The 20,690-nt window shown below is 45.2% G+C and overlaps 1 protein-coding gene across 3 annotated transcripts in view; it reads left to right on the top strand.

Moving 5' to 3' along the window:
- Window positions 1–20,690, top strand: part of gpr63 (G protein-coupled receptor 63) — an 80,361-nt gene that overhangs the window by 47,546 nt on the left and 12,125 nt on the right. For 2 of the 3 annotated variants that reach the window (XR_011885041.1, XM_072251670.1), the window contains exon 3: window positions 15,910–15,980. The gene's annotated coding sequence lies outside the window, so the exon portion shown is untranslated. The remainder of the gene's footprint in view (window positions 1–15,909; window positions 15,981–20,690) is intronic. The other variant, XM_072251671.1, reaches the window with a different exon arrangement.

Below are 20,690 nucleotides of genomic sequence, written 5' to 3'. Positions count from 1 at the left end.
CTATCATTTCGGATCTCCCCTCCCCCTCCCACTTTCAAATCTCTTACTAGCTCTTCCTTCAGTCAGTCCTGACGAAGGGTCTCGGCCTGAAACGTCAACTGCACCTCTTCCTGGAGATGCTGCCTGGCCTGCTGTGTTCACCAGAAACTTTGATGTGTGTTGCTTGAAATTCCAGTATCTGCAGATTTCCTGGTGTTTGTGTAAAGAAGTAGAAGGGTGGGTTAGTAAGTTTGCTGATGACACAAAGGTTGGGGGTATTGTGGATAGCCTGGAGAATTGTCGGAGGTTACAGCGGGACATCGATAAAGTGCAGAACTGGGCTGAGAAGTGACAGATGGACTTCAACCCAGATAAGAGTGAAGTAGTTTATTTTGGTTGGTCCAATTTGAAGACAGCATATAATATGAATGGTAAGACTCTTGGCAGTGTGGAGGATCTGAAAGATCTTAGGGTCTGTGTCACTAGGACACTCAAAGCTGCTGCGCAGGTTGACAGTGCTGTTAAGAAGGCGTATGGTGTGTTGGCATTCATCAGCCATAGGACTGAGTTCAAGAGACGTGAGGTAATGTTAGTTATATAAGATCTTGGTCAAACCCCACTTGGAGTACTGTGTTCAGTGATGGTCATCTCACTGCAGAAAAGAGGAGATGTACAAGGATATTGCATGGATTGGGGGGAGTGCCATCTGAGAACAGGTTGAGTGCTCGCCCTTTTCTCACTGGATGGCGAAGGATGAGAGGTGACCTGATAGAAGTGTATAAGATGATGAGGGCCATTAATCTTGTGGATAGCCAGAGGTATTTGCCCAGGGCTAAAATGGCTAACACAAGGGGCATAGTTTTAAGGTGCCTGGAAATCCCCAGGATCCCCTGGGATCAATAAAGTATGACTATTACTATGACTATGAAATAGGTAACAAGAGGATTTCAGGGGTTAGGTTTTTCGCACAGAGAGTGGTGGGTGTGTGGAAAGCACTGCCGGCAGTGGTGGTGGAAGCGGACACAATAGGGTCTTTTGAGAGCCTCTCAGGGAGCTTAGAAAAATCGAGGTCTATGCACTAGGGAAATTCTAGGCAGTCTCTAGAGTAGGTCACATGGTCGGCACAACATTGTGGGCTGAAGGGCCTGTAATGAGCTGTAGATTTCTATGTTTCTGTGTTAAGAACATAGAATAGTACAGCACGTTACAGGCCCTTTGGCCCACAATGTTGTGATGACCCTCAAACCCTGCCTCCCATATAAGCCCCCACCTTAAATTCCTCCATATACCTGTCTAGTAGTCTCTTAAACTTCACTAGTGTATCTGCCTCCACCACTGACTCAGGCAGTGCATTCCACGCACCAACCACTCTCTGAGTAAAAAAACCTTCCTCTAATATCCCCCTTGGACATCCCACCTCTTACCTTAAAGCCATGTCCTCTTGTATTGAGCAGTGGTGCCCTGGGGAAGAGGCGCTGGCTATCTACTCTATCTATTCCTCTTATTATCTTGTACACCTCTATCATGTCTCCTCTCATCCTCCTCCTCTCCAAAGAGTAAGGCCCTAACTCCCTTAATCTCTGATCATAATGCATACTCTCTAAAACAGGCAGCATCCTGGTAAATCTCCTCTGTACGCTTTCCAATGTTTCCACATCCTTCCTATACTGAGGCGACCAGAACTGGACACAGTACTCCAAGTGTGGCCTAACCAGAGTTTTATAGAGCTGCATCATTACCTCGTGACTCTTAAACTCTATCTGTCGACTTATGAAAGCTAACACCCCATAAGCTTTCTTAACTACCCTATCTACCTGTGAGGCAACTGTCAGGGATCTGTGGACATGTATCCCCAGATCCCTCTGCTCCTCCACACTACCAAGTATCCTGCCATTTACTTTGTACTCTGCCTTGGAGTTTGTCCTTCCAAAGTGTACCAACTCACACTTCTCCGGGTTGAACTCCATCTGCCACTTCTTAGCCCACTTCTGCATCCTAGTTGGCAAGGATGCAGGATCTTGTTCTGTGGTTGTTTCTACAGATTGAGTACCCCTTATCCGAAATTCCAAAATACAAAATTGTTTTGAGTACCAACATGACAACACAAGTGGAAAATTCCACAAGTTACTAGGAAGGTTCCTAGGCTATGCACAGGTCTCTGAGGAGTGATCAGAAGTTACTGAAAAATAGAAAATCACTGCATAAAGTGAAAAATGAAGATCTCGATCGTGCATTGAAAGAATGCATTCATCAGTGTTAGAGTGAACATGCCAATTCACAGTACGCTGATCAAGAAACAAACAAAGATCTATCATGACGAACAGCACATTGGAGGTAATTGTGAATATTCAGCAGGCAGGTTGCAGAAATTGAACAAATGGCACGGCATTAAATTTTTGAAAGATTTGTGGTGAGAAAGTGTCTGCTGATCACAAAGCAGCAGAGAAATTCACTGATGAGTTTGCCAGGATGGTCACTGATGAAAATCCAACACACTGCATCAGTACATGTATGTGCTTACCAGTAGCACATAAATTCAGAGTCAGAAATGATGGTGATCCCAAGCTATCTTATTAAACACAGGTATGAGATGTATCATCTAGTTGAGTGGTGTCGCAGCATCAACTATGCACTCAATGTCAGTAAGGGCAAAGAACTGACTGTGGGCTTCAGAAGGGTAAGACGAGGGAAAACACACTAGTCCTCATAGCGGGATCAAAGTGGAAAGAGTGACCAAGTTTCTGGGTGTTGATATCTTTGAGGATCTATCTGGGGACCAGCATGTTGATGCAGTTACAACGAAGGCATGAGAGTGGCTATATCTCATCAGGAGTTTGAAGAGATTTGGTATGTCATCAAAGACACTTGTAGATTTCTACAGAGGTACTGTGGAGAGTGTTCTAACTGGCTGCATCACCATCTGGTATGGGGTGGGGTGATCAAAATAAGCTGCACAGAGTTGTAAACTTAGCCAGCTCCATCATGGGCACTAGCCTCAGTACATCTACAAGGAGTGATGCCTGAAAAAGGCAGTGTCCGTCATTAAAGATCCCCATCATCCAGACATGCCTGGTCCTCGTAACTACCAGCAGGAAGGAGGTACAGGAGCCTGAAGATACACACACAACAATCCAGGAACAGCTCCTTCCCCACTGCCATCTGATTTCTTAATGGACATTGAACCCATGAACACCACCTCACTACTTTTTAATTCCTGTTTTTGCACTAATTTAATTTAACTATTTAATGTTAATACACTTACTGTCATTCACATTTATTATATTATTATGTATTACTTCACACTGCTGCTACAAAGATAACTAATTTCATGACATATGCTGATATTAAACCTAATTCCAAAATCTGAAAAAATCTGAAATCCAAAACATTTCTGGCTCCAAGAGTTTTGGATAAGGGGTACTCAACCTGTGTTTTGAAAAGACAAATGGGAGATTGCAAATCATATTTCTTCTGTTGGTTTGAAAATAAACATTTGCTATTTTAGTTCAGAAATGGTTCATTTTGTGTTTAACACAATGCAGGACATGTAGGTGCAGATTAGAAGGATTTGGTTGCAGCAGAGAAGACGATCATAACATGAATAAATATTGTTTATGAGGCTTATGAAATAGTTTTTTTCCAGAAAATATGAAGCTTGTTATTGAATGAAGTCCTTAGCTCAGAACGTTGACTTTTTATTCCTCTCCATGGATGCTGCCTGACCTGCTGCGTTCTTACAGTATTTAACGTGTGTTACTCTTGTTATTGAATGTTCTGTGAGAATTATTTTAGAATCATCTTCCCATGAGGCAGTGTTCAGCTTTGAGGTCTCAGCTGCAAGTTTGTTTACCAGCTCATCCCAGCGGTGGCTTTTAAAAGGTTGTTTATACAATACTAATTAGTTGAAAAACACCTTGTTGAATAAATGAGCTCTTTAGCAGCTTCATTAAACCAAACCTACTGGAGTAATTCGGGATATAGAGTCATAGAACACTACAGCACAGAAACAGGCCCTAGTGTGTGCCAAACTATTACTCTGCCTGGTCCTATTGAAATGCACTGAGACCATTGCTCTCCAGACACTTCTCCTTCATGCACCTGTACACACTTGCGCTGGCAGCTCGTTCCACACTCGCACCAGCCGCTGAATGAAGAAGTTGCCCCTCAGGTTCTCCTTAAATATACCACCTTTCACCCTTAACCCACGACCCCTAGTACTAGTCTCACCCAACCATAATGGAAAATGCCCTCATACCCCTCAGTGTAACACCTGCTTAGCCCTCGCTCAGGGTTACATGGAGCCATGGGAGCAGGTGATGGATGATCATATGAACAGTCGGTGCATATCACAAGTCCTGGTTATGTGACCGCTGACGCCAGGCAGACAATCTCTGAAGGGTATTGATAATGGCTGGGGTCACCCGCCTTGTAAAGACACTGCCCAGAAGAAGGCAATGACAAACCACTTGCATAGAAAATTTGCGAAGGTCAAGTGGCCATGATCACCCATGTCATATGATACAGCACATAATGAACGAACAACTTTTGTGTATTTCTATCAAATCTCCCCTCATGGTCCTACACTCTGGGGAATGGATTCCTAACCTATTCAACCTTTCCCTATATCTCAAGTCCCAGCAACATCCTTGTCAATATTCTCCATACTCTTTCAACCTTATTTACATCTCTCCTCTGGATAGGTGACCAAAACTGCACACAATACTCCAAATTTGGCCTCACCAACGTCTTATACAACTTCACCATAGCATCCCATCTCCTGTACTCAGTAAGTTGTCATTTAATATGAAACAATGTGTTAATACCTAATTTTTCATTTAGCAAACTGTCATTATTTTGTTTCCTACATCAGATTTCTGAATAATTCGTGAACACCACCTTACTATTTTTGCTCTCTTATTGCACTGTTTATTTGAAAGTACATTTATTAGCAATGTATACGGTACACAACCTTGAGATTAATCTTTTTGCAGATATCCACAAAACAAAGAAATTCCTTTGAACCCATTTAAAGAAAATCCCCACAAATAACAAACAAAACATTAAACATCAAACTAGAGAGTCCCCAAAAGTGAGCCCACAGCCACAAGCTGCTGAGACGAGTAAAAGCAGTCCAGCAGACGATGGCCGCGGACAGCGTCTGTTCAGCGCTGTGTCGGTGGCTCCAGGCCACAGCTGCAGATCCAGTTCCGTGAAGAAGTGCCTCGATCAAATCACGCAAGTAGTAAAACGCGTTCAGCACTGAGGACGTTAAACATCAAACCATCGCCGAAAGTGAGTCCAGAGTTATGAGCCAAAAAATATGCGTATGTTAATTTTAATGTATTGCGCTATACTGCTGTTGCAGAACAACTGGGCGGCACATAGCGTAGCCTTAGTGCAGTCGCTAAACAGCGGCAGAGATCACAGATCGGGGTTCCGTTCCCACTGCTGTCTGCAAGGAGTTTATATATTCTCCCCGTGAACTCATGGGTTTCTGCCGCGTGCTCCCGTTTTCTCCACACTCCAAAGCTGCTCGTTTAGGGAGAGTGAGTGATAAGCGTGCCCTGTTGGCGACGGAAGCATTGTGACACTTGTGGGATGCTGATTTGATTTGATTCAAACAGCAGATTTTACTGTGCGTCTCGCTGTACATGTGGCAAATAAAACGAATCAAATTTCATTACATATGCCAGTGGTAATAAGCCTGGTTCTGATTGTTGTATCTTTTACTGAGATGCTTGGTGACCAGTAGCGGGTTATTTTGTGGGAAGGAGGAGCTTTTTCATTGAAAGCAAAGCACATTGCAGACCTGAGTCTTTGAGTTCCGATGTCTGTGAGACTGTGAGCCCCGGGCCAAGATCTGAAGGCACGAGGTGGTTTATCCTGGGATTGGAGGATTGTCTATTGGTGGGAGGGTGGGAAAGGGGTTTGCTTTGCTGCTGCTGTTGATTCTGTTGTTCTGCTGAACATGGTGGGTATTCTATGTGTGGCAACACTTGCGGACTGACCCCAGCTCATCGTTGGCTGTGTTGGTTGCTAACACAAGTGGCGTATTTCACTGTATGTTTCAATGTCCAAAAGTCTGAGGCATATATAGCTAGGGAGCCTTAGACTTTTGCACAGTCCTGCGGTGATTTTATGTATTGCGCTGTACTTCTGTCGCAAAAAAAATCAAAATTTATGAGGTGTGTGAGTAGGGTTGCCAACTTTCTCACTCGCAAACAAGGGACAAAAGTAGCAGGACACTTGTGTTTACCCCAAGAAAGACTACCATGACCATGAAGCCTTGCGCAGGCACCTGTGTGCGCATGCGCATACGTGTATGCGCCAATTTTTTTTCTACAAATCAGTTTTGGCTTAATCTTCCCGATTCTGATACACTGTGCATACATTATTTCTACTTTATATAGGTTGTGTATTTATCATATCATTCCTGCTTTTACTTTATGTTAGTGTTATTTTAGGTTTTGTGTGTTATTGGTATGATTTGGTAGGTTATTTTTTGGGTCTGGGAACGCTCAAAAAATTTTCACATATAAATTAATGGTAATTGCTTCTGCGCTTTACGTCATTTCGGCTTACGAACGGTTTCATAGGAATGCTGTACCTTCTCAGGGGAAATACGGGACAAGGGCAGTCCCATATGGGACAAACTAATTTAGCCCAATATAGGGGATGTCCCGACTAACACGGGACAGTTGGCAACCCTAAGTGTGAGTGATGATAAGCCTGATTCTGATATGGGTCTGTATTGTGGACTGAGAGTGGGAAGGGGGCAGGGAGAGGGGAATTATGCTTGGGGAAAAGGGGAAGGGAGACAGGAGGGAGCAGGAACCACCAGAGATATATTCTGTAATAATCAATAAACCAATTGTTTGGAATAAAATGGCCTTGCCTGGTGTGCCTGCCCCTATCCCACACCCCTCCTGTGGCACTGTAAAAATATACCTAAGACTTTTGTACAGTGCTGTGCATCTTCAACTGAACACTTTACATGTGATAAATAAATCTGAATCTGAAGCGTCACGGTAGAGCAGTGGTTAGCACAACACTTTACTGTACCAATGGCCCAGGTTCATTTCCCTCCACTGTCTGTAAGTTCTCACTGTGACCTTGCGGGTTTCCTCTGGGTACTCCTGTTTTCTCGCACAGTCCAAAGACTTTCCGGTTAGTAGGTTAATTGGTCATTGTTAACTGTCTATTGATTAGGCTGGGGTTAAATCAGAGCAGACATCCCACCTCTCCCAGAAGTTCCGGGAGTCTCCCGCATATTAATAGTGGCTCCCTGATGCCCGCAAATTATATACAATTCCCGGAAATTGATTTTTTTGAGAGCAAGCGTGAGAGAACGCGTGAGAAAGAATGAGAGGGCGAGCGCAAGAGCAAGAAAGCAAGCGCGAGAGAGCACGAGAGCGAGAAAGCAAGCGCGCGCGAGAAAGAGCGAGAGCAAGAGCGGGAAAGCAAGTGCGAGAGAGAGCAACCATGAGCGAGAGAGAGAGAGAGCGCGCGCCTAAGCAGAGTTGTCCCAAAAAAGAAAATATAAAACGTACTATGCTAATGTGTACCCCTGCCTAATAGGGGTCAAAAATAATGACAGTGTTGCTCGCTGCACTGTTTGCAACAGTGACTTCTATTGCCCATGGTGGGTTAAGACTGTAAAAGACATGTTGAGGTGAGTTTAACAGGTGTCATTTGTTCATTAGCATAGCTAACATTATTTAAACTAGCTGGCTACTGCTAAGGAGCTACTCTATTGCAGACATCCCACCTCTCCCGGAAGTCTCCTGCAAATTGACGGTGCTACCTCCCTGAAATGAGCTTTTGCAGGGTGGGATGTCTGTCAGAGGGTTGCTGGCCAGTGCGGCTTGAAGGGCCACAAGGGCCTTTTCTGCACTGTGTCTCAATAAATAAACATGTGTTTTGTGCAGTGAGAAGGCATCCTAGATTTGTAGAATCCTAGAACTGCTTCAGTACAGAGGGGAGTGATTAGGCCATTAATTGGATGCCAGATCCCTGCAGAAAAGTCTAATCAACACCATTCCCCTGTCACCCTTTAAATTACTTCTCTTCGCCTGTCTATCCAATTATCTTTATAAGTCCTGATTGCCTGTGTTTCCTCTGCTCTTTGGAGGCAGCATATCCCCATGTTTTTCACTCAAAGTTTCAAAGTAAATTTATTATCAAAGTGTATATGTATGTCATCATTTACAACCCTGAGTCATTTTCTTGCGAGCAATCACAGTAAATACAAAGAAATACAATAGAATCAATGAAAATCTGCACACAACAACTACAGGCAAACAACCAATGTGCAAAAGACTACCAACGATGCAAATACAAAAAGAGAAAAAAAGGTAGCAATTATATAAGTAAATAAGCAATGGATATTGGGAAAATGAGTTGTGGAGTCCTTAAAAACGAGTCCGTTTGTTGTGGAATCAGTTCAGTGTTGGGTGAGTGTAGTTACCCATGCCACTTCAGGTTGGCTCTGTGTTCCTTCAGTTCTCAGACAATCCGCCTGTGGAAATAGTTCCCCCATATTTGCCCTTTTTGAACCATTGTGATCAGATTGACTTCCACCAAAGATCCTCCCAACTTTCTTGGCTCCCAGGAGTTGCCTGGAACTATACTTACTAGAATTCAGAAGAATGAAAGAGGGTCTTGTAAAATTTTGAAAGGGATAGATAGGATAGAGGCAGGAAACACACACAAAATGCTGGAGGAACTCAGCAGGCCAAGCAGCATTTATGAAAATGAATAAACAGTCGATATTTCAGACTGAGACCCTTCGTCAGGCAGGAGAGTTGTGTCAGCTGGCCTCAAGTGAGAGCACCGTGAGGTGACACAGTAACGTAGCGGTTAGTGCATCACTGTACGGCAAAAGCTCGAAGATCAGGTTTCAGTTCCTCTTGCTGTCCGTAAGGAGTTTGTCTGTTCTCCCTGTGACTATGTACATTCCAAAGATGTACAACTAGGGTTAGCGAGTTGTGGCATGTTATGTTGGCGGTGGAAGCATGGCGAAACTTGTGGGCTGCCCAGCACAATCCTCACTGATTTGATTTGACCCACAAATGACACATTTCACTGTATGTTTTGATGTACTGTGACAAATAAAGCTAATCTTTCATATTTAATCTTCTCTATTTTTAAAATTAGGGGACTCCGTTAGTCCGGAAGAAGGGTTTCAGCCCGAAATATCAACATTTTATTCATTTCCATAAAAGCTGCCGGACTTGCTGAGATCCTCCAGCATTTTGTGTGCATTGCTCTGGTTTTCCAGAATCTGCAGGATCTCACTTACAACTAGAACATATAGCCTCAAGGTCTGTGGAATTCCCTGCCCGGGGGAGCAGCAGAGGCTACACCTCATGATATACAGTTAAGACACAGTTAGATAAATTTTCACTTAGATCATATTTCTTCCTCATTCTGATGCCTGGTCTGAACAACTACTGAAGCTCTGTATACTGGTGTGCTTTGAGTTGCTGCCACATGATTGGCTGATTAGATATTTGCAATAATGAGCTGGTGTACAGGTGTACCTAATAAAGTGGCCACTGAGTGGGTTGAAAGTTAGAAAAATATACAGCATACATCATTCTGTATTTTCAATGTTCTGTGAGCTTCCTTCAATTTAACCTGAAGCAGGACGTGCCCTCTTCTCAATACTACTATTCAGGGAGGAGATACAGGACATGCAGACACACAATCAAATGTTTCGGGGAAAAGTTTCTTCCCATCCTCCATCAGATTTCTGAACGGACACTGATCCCATCAACACTACCTCACTATTTTTGTTCCCATTTTGCAATCCGGTCAGGGTTAAACATGGATATTGCATCCCAGCTGTCTAGGTGATACACAAGCCAGGGCAGTACGACATGGAGAGGAAGCTGTTCCCCCGTGTAGCAGGCTCCCCCCTCTCCACACAGCTGATGAATGTAAAGGAGCAGCAGTTTGGCACCAGCAGCGTCGCAGGAGTTAACGGTCAGCATTGAGCTCAATGTAGAACTATATTAGGGACTTGCATTCTGGATTTTTCTTTGAAGTTTTCTCCTGAAGCCTTCCTCATGAGTGGGTATAGCTGCAAGGCAGCGGAGGTTAGAGATTAGAGTTTGCCTTCTCCTAGATGAGCTGCCAACCACAGCTGATGAGCCCCATGGGTTTTAAGGCGCCAGTAACCCGCCTTTGCCCCTTCTCCTCTCAGTAGATTTGGTTCAGCCAGGCTCAATAACTAAGCCACACGTGAAGGTCAGGAGTTGGACTTGGTTGTCACAGGCTATTTGAGACACACGTCATTGGGAGCATTTAATAGGTAGTGGGAGCTAGTAACTACCACTTGTGACAACCTTAAAGAACTATTGTTGCACTATTAAATTTACTATATTTGACACACTGATACTACAATATTTCTTATTCTTCTCCTCACATGTCTATCACCTCCCTGGTGCCCCTCCTCCTTCCCTTTCTTCCATGGTCCACTCTCATCGACCCCCAAATCCCCCCCACACAAAAACCGAGCAAAACAGATCAAACAGATCGACCCACAAATCCCCCCTCACACAAAACCGAGCAAAACGGATCAGACACATCGACCCCCAAATCCCCCCTCACACAAAACTGAGCAAAATGGATCAGACACATCGACCCACAAATCCCCCCTCACACAAAACCGAGCAAAACGGATCAGACACATCGACCCACAAATCCCCCCTCACACAAAAACCGAGCAAAACGGATCAGACACATCGACCCACAAATCCCCCCTCACACAAAACCGAGCAAAACGGATCAGACACATCGACCCACAAATCCCCCCTCACACAAAAACCGAGCAAAACGGATCAGACACATCGACCCCAAATCCCCCCTCACACAAAAACCGAGCAAAACGGATCAGACACATCGACCCCCAAATCCCCCCTCACACAAAACCGAGCAAAACGGATCAGACACATCGACCCCCAAATCCCCCCTCACACAAAACCGAGCAAAACGGATCAGACACATCGACCCACAAATCCCCCCTCACACAAAACCGAGCAAAACGGATCAGACACATCGACCCCCAAATCCCTCCTCACACAAAACCGAGCAAAACGGATCAGACACATCGACCCCCAAATCCCCCCTCACACAAAAACCGAGCAAAACGGATCAGACACATCGACCCCCAAATCCCTCCTCCCACACAAAACCGAGCAAAACGGATCAGACACATCGACCTCCAAATCTCCCCTCACACAAAAACCGAGCAAAACAGATCAAACACGTCGACCCCCAAATCCCCCCTCACACAAAACCGAGCAAAACGGATCAGACACATCGACCCACAAATCCCCCCTCACACAAAACCGAGCAAAACGGATCAGACACATCGACCCACAAATCCCCTCTCACACAAAACCGAGCAAAACGGATCAGACACATCGACCTCCAAATCTCCCCTCACACAAAAACCGAGCAAAACAGATCAAACACGTCGACCCCCAAATCCCCCCTCACACAAAACCGAGCAAAACGGATCAGACACATCGACCCCCAAATCCCCCCTCACACAAAACCGAGCAAAACAGATCAGACACATCGACCCACAAATCCCCCCTCACACAAAAACCGAGCAAAACGGATCAGACACATCGACCCCCAAATCCCTCCTCACACAAAACCGAGCAAAACGGATCAGACACATCGACCCAGAAATCCCCCCTCACACAAAACCGAGCAAAACGGATCAGACACATCGACCCCCAAATCCCTCCTCACATAAAACCGAGCAAAATGGATCAGACACATCGACCCACAAATCCCCCCTCACACAAAAACCGAGCAAAACGGATCAGACACATCAACCCCCAAATCCCCCCTCACACAAAACCGAGCAAAATGGATCAGACACATCGACCCACAAATCCCCCCCTCACACAAAACCGAGCAAAACGGATCAGACACATCGACCCCCAAATCCCTCCTCACACAAAACCGAGCAAAACAGATCAGACACATCGACCCCCAAATCCCCCCTCACACAAAACCGAGCAAAACAGATCAAACACGTCGACCCCCAAATCCCCCCTCACACAAAACCGAGCAAAACGGATCAGACACATCAACCCCCAAATCCACCCTCACACAAAAACCGAGCAAAACGGATCAGACACATCGACCCACAAATCCCCCCTCACACAAAACCGAGCAAAACGGATCAGACACATCGACCCACAAATCCCCCCTCACACAAAACCGAGCAAAACGGATCAGACACATCAACCCCCAAATCCCTCCTCACACAAAACCGAGCAAAATGGATCAGACACATCGACCCCCAAATCCGTCCTCACACAAAACCAAGCAAAACGGATCAGACACATCGACCCCCAAATCCCTCCTCCCACACAAAAACCGAGCAAAACGGATCAGACACATCGACCCACAAATCCCCCCTCACACAAAAACCGAGCAAAACAGATCAGACACATCGACCCACAAATCCCCCCTCACACAAAAACCGAGCAAAACGGATCAGACACATCGACCCACAAATCCCCCCTCACACAAAAACCGAGCAAAACGGATCAGACACATCGACCCCCAAATCCCCCCTCACACAAAACCGAGCAAAACGGATCAGACACATCGACCCCCAAATCCCTCCTCCCACACAAAAACCGAGCAAAACGGATCAGACACATCGACCCACAAATCCCCCCTCACACAAAAACCGAGCAAAACGGATCAGACACATCGACCCCCAAATCCCTCCTCCCACACAAAAACCGAGCAAAACGGATCAGACACATCGACCCACAAATCCCCCCTCACACAAAAACCGAGCAAAACGGATCAGACACATCGACCCACAAATCCCCCCTCACACAAAAACCGAGCAAAACGGATCAGACACATCGACCCACAAATCCCTCCTCACACAAAAACCGAGCAAAACGGATCAGACACATCGACCCCCAAATCCCTCCTCACACAAAACCGAGCAAAATGGATCAGACACATCGACCCCCAAATCCCCCCTCACACAAAAACCGAGCAAAACGGATCAGACACATCGACCCACAAATCCCCCCTCACACAAAAACCGAGCAAAACGGATCAGACACATCGACCCCCAAATCCCCCCTCACACAAAACCGAGCAAAACGGATCAGACACATCGACCCCCAAATCCCCCTTCACACAAAACCGAGCAAAACGGATCAGACACATCGACCCACAAATCCCCCCTCACACAAAAACCGAGCAAAACAGATCAAACACGTCGACCCCCAAATCCCCCCTCACACAAAACCGAGCAAAACGGATCAGACACATCGACCCCCAAATCCCTCCTCCCACACAAAAACCGAGCAAAACGGATCAGACACATCGACCCACAAATCCCCCCTCACACAAAAACCGAGCAAAACGGATCAGACACATCGACCCACAAATCCCCCCTCACACAAAAACCGAGCAAAACGGATCAGACACATCAACCCCCAAATCCCTCCTCACACAAAACCGAGCAAAATGGATCAGACACATCGACCCCCAAATCCCCCCTCACACAAAAACCGAGCAAAACGGATCAGACACATCGACCCACAAATCCCCCCTCACACAAAAACCGAGCAAAACGGATCAGACACATCGACCCCCAAATCCCCCCTCACACAAAACCGAGCAAAACGGATCAGACACATCGACCCCCAAATTCCCCCTCACACAAAAACCGAGCAAAACGGATCAGACACATCGACCCACAAATCCCCCCTCACACAAAAACCGAGCAAAACGGATCAGACACATCGACCCCCAAATCCCCCCTCACACAAAAATTGAGCAAAACGGATCAGACACATCGACCCCCAAATCCCTCCTCCCACACAAAAACCGAGCAAAACGGATCAAACATGTCGACCCCCAAATCCCCCACACACAAAAACCAAGCAAAACGGAGCAGACACATCGACCCCCAAATCCACCCCACACACAAGAAACGAACAAAATGGAGCAGGCACATCGACCCCCCCACCAAATCCCCATCCCTGCATGAAAACTGAGCAAAATGAATCAGACACATCGACCTCCAAATCCCCCCGCACACAAAAAAACAGCCAAAAACAGAACAGGTGCTTCGAGACCAGAAGGTGGAAAAACAATGTGTTAAAAGTATTCATGTCTATGCTTTTGCCTAAAGGTTACATGAAATAACGTGTTATAATGGCCTTACAGCCTTGAGTGCAACAGTCCATTTGTTTTCCAATAAGTAGTCAAAGATTGCTGTCAAGTTGCACTTTCACATGTAATGCCACATTCTTTCTATATTTTTTTTCCCCTAAGTGGTCATTTTTTTTTGCTAAATATTTGTTTTAAAATTTCCATTGTATTCCTCCTTATTGGAATTTTCTCCTTGTTAATACACTGACAGTAGGCCTCCGTTGGTCAGGGTTGACCATGGATGTTGCACTCCAGCTGTCTAGATACACAAGCCTGGGCAGTATGATACCGATAGCAAGCTGTTGTCCATGTAGTGGGCTCCCCCTCTCCACGCGTCTGATGAACCCAAAGGAACGGCAGGGACCGATACAGTTGGGCACCAGCAGCATCACAGGAGTTGCCTGTCAGAGTTGAGCTCAACGTCAGATGGCCTTAAAGCTCCGGATTTTACCCTTGGGGTTTACTCCCAAAGCCTTCCTCATGAGTGGGTACAGCTGCAAGGCAGCGGAGGTGTGAGATCAGAGATTTTTTTTCTCCTGGATGAGCTGCCAGCCACGGCTGACAAGCTCCCTCTGCCTGAAGGCAATGGTTTTAAACCACCAGTAACCAGCTTTTACCCTTCTCCTGTCAGTAGACACAGTTGCACTGGGCTTAGTAGCTCAGCCACATGTGAAGGCCAGGAGCTGGACTTGGTTATCAGAGGCCATTTGAGCCACTTGTTACTGGGAGCATTTAATAGGTAGTGGGAGCTTATCCCCGTTACCACCTCTGCCTAAAACAATCTTTCTTACTACCCGCTACGATGCTGGTGTTTAGGGCAGCAATGAACGTACTTCAACTCTGGTGGTGTCCCGGGCTTCCTTTATCATTCCAGTAGCTTCCTCGGTTTTCTCTACCGCCAATCGTGCAAGGCCTGGGTGGAGACTCGGGAATACCGTTGCACTTGGATGCAGAAGGTTCTTCATCGCTGTTTCCGTAACAGTTCTGTTTGACTGGTCAGGGTTGCTAGCCCTGAGCTGGACACCCAAACTTGGAGGACCAGTGGGCCACTCTTAGTCTGTCCTCTACCCTTTGACCTGTTTGGCATGGGTGACCCTACCAAGAGCCAAGACATGGAGCCCTGATTCCAGCCGACAGAGCTGCTCAGGTCATTGAAACACACAAGCCTCCAAACCCAACGACAAGATTGTGGGCAAACACAAGGAAATCTGCAGATGCTGGAATTTCAAGCAACACACATAAAAGTTGCTGGCTCTGTCCGCCAGAGAAAGCAGGATCTCCCAGTGACCACACATTTTAATTCCACGTCCCATTCCATTTCTGATATGTCTACCCACGGCCTCCTTTACTGTCAAGATGAAGCCACACTCAGGTTGGAGGAACAACACCTTATATTCCGTCTGGGTAGCTTCCAACCTGATGGCAAGAGCATTGACTTCTCAAACTTCCGCTAATGCCCCATCTCCCCCTCGTACCCCATCCGTTATTTAATAAGCCTTAAGGAACCATATAAACTCTGGTATTGTAGAATTTATCATTCCCTTATTTGGCTTCTTCCTCCTTCCTTTCCAGTCCCGATGAAGGGTCTCGGCTTGAAATATTGACTGTTTATTAATTTCCATAGATGCTACCTGACCTGCTGAGTTGCTTCAGAATTTTGTGTGTGTAGTTTCTTATTGTAGATATTGTTTTTGCTTAATCTTCTTCTCTTTCCAGGCACAATCACTCTCCCTTTGAACATGGCAACCAGGTGAGATAGAGAGATCCCTGGGAGATGGAAGATGAGGGTAAGAATAAAATTAATGAACCAGAGGTGACACTGAAAACTAAATTGCAGCTTCTTTGCAGAAAATAATTAACAGAGAAAAGATGTGATTTTTAAAATTTCAGACGCTGCTGTGAAATCTTAAATTGTAACATTATTTTAGAGTCACATACATACTAATTTATCACATGTACACCAAATCCTGTAATGAAATGCATCATTCCTCTTAACAAAATGAATACAGCCCAGGATGTGCTGAGGGCAGCCCGCAAGTGTCGCCACATACTCTGTCGCGAACATAACACGTCCACCTTGTTCAGCAGGACACAAACAGTAAGTAAGGAGTTTGTATGTTCTCCCTGTGACCGTGTGGGTCTCCTCCGGTTGCTCCAGTTTCCTACCATATTCAAAAGATGTGGGGGTTAGGAGGTTAATCAGTGTGGGCCCATCGGGCCAGAAGGACCTGTTACCAGGCTTGTCTTTGAATAAATATATAAATCAAAAAAACAGAACACGACAGCAACAGCAAAACACCCACCCAGTTACACACAGGCTGTCTTCCAACCCCAAACTGCTCCAAGGCCTCTAATACCAGAACAGGCCTCCTCCGGGCCTCCGACACCAGGAAGGACCTCCTCCAGGTTTCCGACACTAGGAAGGGCCTCCTCTGGGTCTCCAACACCAGGATGGACCTCTGACACCAGGAAGGTGTCCTGTACTTTCAGCCTCACAGACAATTCCAGCCTCCAATCTCCAGGCAATTGAGAAACGTCAAAACAATTTTTTTTAAAAAAGAAGAATACCAAAAAAAACTGCATTTCTGTAGAGCAGGGGTTCCCAGCCTTTGGTCCACTGATCCCTTGGTTAATTACATTGATCCATGGCATAAAAAAAGGTTAGGAACCCTTGCTGTAAAGACTCACTTGAATATTGATTTAAAATATCAATTCAGCAATTTTAAGACAAAAGTGTAGTTTAGAATCTACTTTTGTAGATCATAAACCATAAAGTACACACATAACAAACAGTGTGCTCAGTGTATGATCCTGGAAAGTACACCTGCAGATTGAAATTCATGACACTAGCATCTGGAGTCGGTTGGTTATCATAAGAGGGAAGGTTGGATTGGCAAGACATGTACCTGTTGGTGTTCAGAGAAGTGAAAAGGCATTTGACTGAAACATGAGAAACTCTGAGGGGTCATGACAAAGTGGATGTGGAAAGAATTTTTTTTCCTGTAGGAGAAACTAGTACTTTTTTTTAGAGCGAGATGATCAGTTAAGGCACACAAGGCAATTTTTTTCTGAGTGCCTTAAGCCTTTTGAACTCTTCCTTGACAAGCTGAGAAAAAGGAGACAGAATAATGTTAAGGGAGAGACATTGGGTACATGGAGGAGAAATGTTACCATGGATACAAGAGAATGTACACTTGCATTTGAACCACGGCCTCCTAAAATGTTGGTTAGGCTTGGGCGATTGTTTAACTTACTCAGAACATGGAACAGTGTAGACTGGGAACAGGCCCTTGGGATCACCATCTCCATGCCAAGCATGATACCAGTCTAAACTAATCCCATCTACTTCTCCCGTCCTGTTCAAGTGCTGGCACCTCCCTGGCAGGATACTTTAGTCACCTGTGGTGTTATGGTAGCATCATGGTTGGTGGAATGCTATTAAAGCACCAGCTGTAACACCTGCCGCTATTTCGAAGGAGTTTGTACGTTTTCCGTCACCGCGTGGGTTTCCTCTGGGTGATCTGTTTTCCTCCCACATTCCAAGGTTGTATGGATAGGGTTAGTGAGTTTAGGCGTGCTATGTCATTGCTGGAAGTGTGTCAGTACGTGGGCTGCCCCCAGCACAACCCTCGCTGCTTTGATTTGATGCAAAGACTGTACGTTTCCATATACATGTGACAAAAAAAACTAATCTCTTTTATTAAAAATTGCTTTGTAAATCTCCTTTCAGCTTTTCCCTTAAGCAAATGCCCTCTAGTATTTGACATTTTCACCATGGGGTAAATACTCTGACTCCAGTTATATACAAAATCAGCTTGCCATAATAAGCTACACTTCAGCACCTAAATTATATGTTTGCATAATAGCTCATGCTTTAGTTGTGTACAGTATGTCTTAATTTATTTAGAGCTACAACAGTGACAGGCCCTTCCGGCACCGTGAGCCCACACTGCCCAATTACACTTATGCAACCAATTAACCTACTAACCCATTCACCTTTGGACTGTGGGAGAAGTTAACCTACTAACCCTTTCACCTTTGGACTGTGGGAGAAATTAACCTACTAACTCATTCCCCTTTGGACTGTGGGAGGAAACCAGAGCACCGGGAGGAAACTCATGTGGTGACGGGAGAAAACGTACGAACTCCTTACAGACGGCAGTAGTAATTGAATTTGGGTCTCTGGCGCGGTAATAGCATTATGCTAACCGCTACACTGCCATGCATCCCAAATTTATGCTGATATTTTGTGCTTTTTCATTAATTGTACATAAAGTCTCAATTTGTTAAGCATTTGTTGGATATTCATCCTGGATTATTTGTGCAGATAGTGGAGAATGGGCAGAGTCTTGTAACTCCTTTTACTGTAATTCGATTGAAAGTACTTGAACTGAATTCTGCAAGTGGCCAACTACTTGTATATTGTGTGTATTAATGCAAGGGCAAAATTCCTCTTATTTAACCAAAAGAAAGCCTTTATTTATATTGCAGACTTCATACATCTTTTCAGAAACATGGATGGGAGCTGAATTAAAAGTGATTATTGAGCAGTGACTTCCTCTGAAAAGCTCAGAAGCAGTGAACAGTGCTGCTGCTGCTGCTCGTTCTGAAACCCATCACCACTACTGGGGCACAGGCCACCGACAGCAGGTCACCAGCGTCCTCTGTCCTGGGCCAGTCTTTCAGATTGTACCAGTATTTGCCCATCTTTGAAGGTCCTTCCTCGCCCAGTGATGAGGTCTTTGGAGCGTCAATTGGCTTTTCTGTGGCTCTTGGTTTTACGGGATGGGACTGCTAGCCCCATGTCCAACCCTCCTTTCACAACCGGGCTTGGGACGGAAGTTAATAAGCAGTGCTCTACATGTGGTGTTTTGTGGCTCTGGGTTTTTAACGGGATGGGATTGCTAACCCAACCCACCTCCTTTTGCACCTGGGCTTGGGACAGCCCATGGCAGAATTAATAAATGGTGCTGTAGCTGTGAAATCCGTTTAGGGAATGGTGCTGCTTGTACCTCCGATGTGATTGCTGCAAATCTGTTTTAGATTCCTAGAGACAATCAGTTAGATTATCCTGTCGAAGGAAAATGGCACTTCTAAAAATTATTAATTTTTTTATTGCAACACCAACAAATTACCTTCAATAGGAAAATGGCACTTTAAAAAATTATCACTTCAACGCAGCTCCCTACCTGTAATGTTTTCATGCTCCCTCAATGTTTTTGTGCATAAAGTTTATGGTGTTGTGGATTTTTGAGCTGTTTAAATGAGATCATATATTCTCCTGTTGATGCTGGTAAGTCAGTAAGCAGTAAAGAAAAACACCCCAATGGTTGTAATCAGAAAGAAGTTTATTATCACTGACAAATGTGGCAAGAGCACAGTGCAAAGGCACAACAGAATTACTGTAAGAAAATATAAAGAAAAGTAATGCAAAAAGAAAACAAAATGGGGAGTTAGTTAGTTAGTGCTCATGGGCTGTTCAGAAATCTGATGGCAGAGGGGAAGAATCTGTTCCTAAAATGTCTGTGATCAGTCTCCTCTACCTCCTCCCTGAGAAGAGAGCATGTCTGGGATGCTGAGGGTCCTTCACGAAGGATGCCACTGTTCATTTATTTGTAACATAGTAATTTTTGTGTCGTACACTGTACTGCCAGCACAAAAGCACAATAAATGTGAATACATAGGATAGCATATATAAGTAGATTGATTGTATGTATAGTACATAAAGTACGTCTAGACTGCACATAAGGTGACTGACGGGATGTAATAAAGTAGTGGTGGAGTTAGTGAGTGGAGGTGTTGATCAGCCTTACTGCTTGGGGAAAGTAACTGTTTTTGAGTCTGGTGATCCTGGCGTGGATGCTACGCAGCCTCCTCGCTGACGGGAATGGGACAAAGAGTCTAGGAGCAGGGTGAGTGGGATCCCTCATTATGTCACTGACCCTTTTCCACCACATTTCTGTGTACACGTCCTTGATGGTAGGCTAGTGCTGGTGATGCTTTGGGCAATTTTGACTACCAGTTGTAGATCCTTCCTGTCTGCCATTGTGTAGTTTCCGTACCAAGCAGTGACGCAGCTTGTTAGGATGCTCTTTACTGCGCATCTGTAGAATGAGGTGATTATAGATGTCCAAAGTCCAGCTCTCTTCAGCCTCCTCAGAAAGTAAAGAAATTGTTGAGCTTTCTTGGCTACGTAGGATGTGTCCTGGGACCATGAAACTGCTCGTAGTTTCCACTGCTGTGCCACTGATGTAAAGGGGGGTGTGAGTGACGTGAGTTCTCCTAAAGTCAATAACCATTCTCCTTTGTCTTGTTGACATTAAGAGAAAGGTTATTTGCTGATGCCAGGCCTCGAGCTCTTCCACCTCCGCTCTGTAGGCCGTCTCATCATTGTTGTTAATGAGCCCCACCACTGTTGTGCCACCAATGCAGCTGACTATGTGATTGCTCAGGTGTTTGGCCGTATAGCCGTGTGTGATCAGAGTGTACAGCAAAGG

The sequence above is a fragment of the Mobula birostris genome, chromosome 2, assembly GCF_030028105.1.
Source record: "Mobula birostris isolate sMobBir1 chromosome 2, sMobBir1.hap1, whole genome shotgun sequence".
NCBI classification, from domain to species: Eukaryota; Metazoa; Chordata; class Chondrichthyes; order Myliobatiformes; family Myliobatidae; genus Mobula; species Mobula birostris.
The sequence above is the reverse complement of the archived record's forward strand: the minus strand, read 5'-3'. Positions and strand labels throughout refer to the sequence as shown.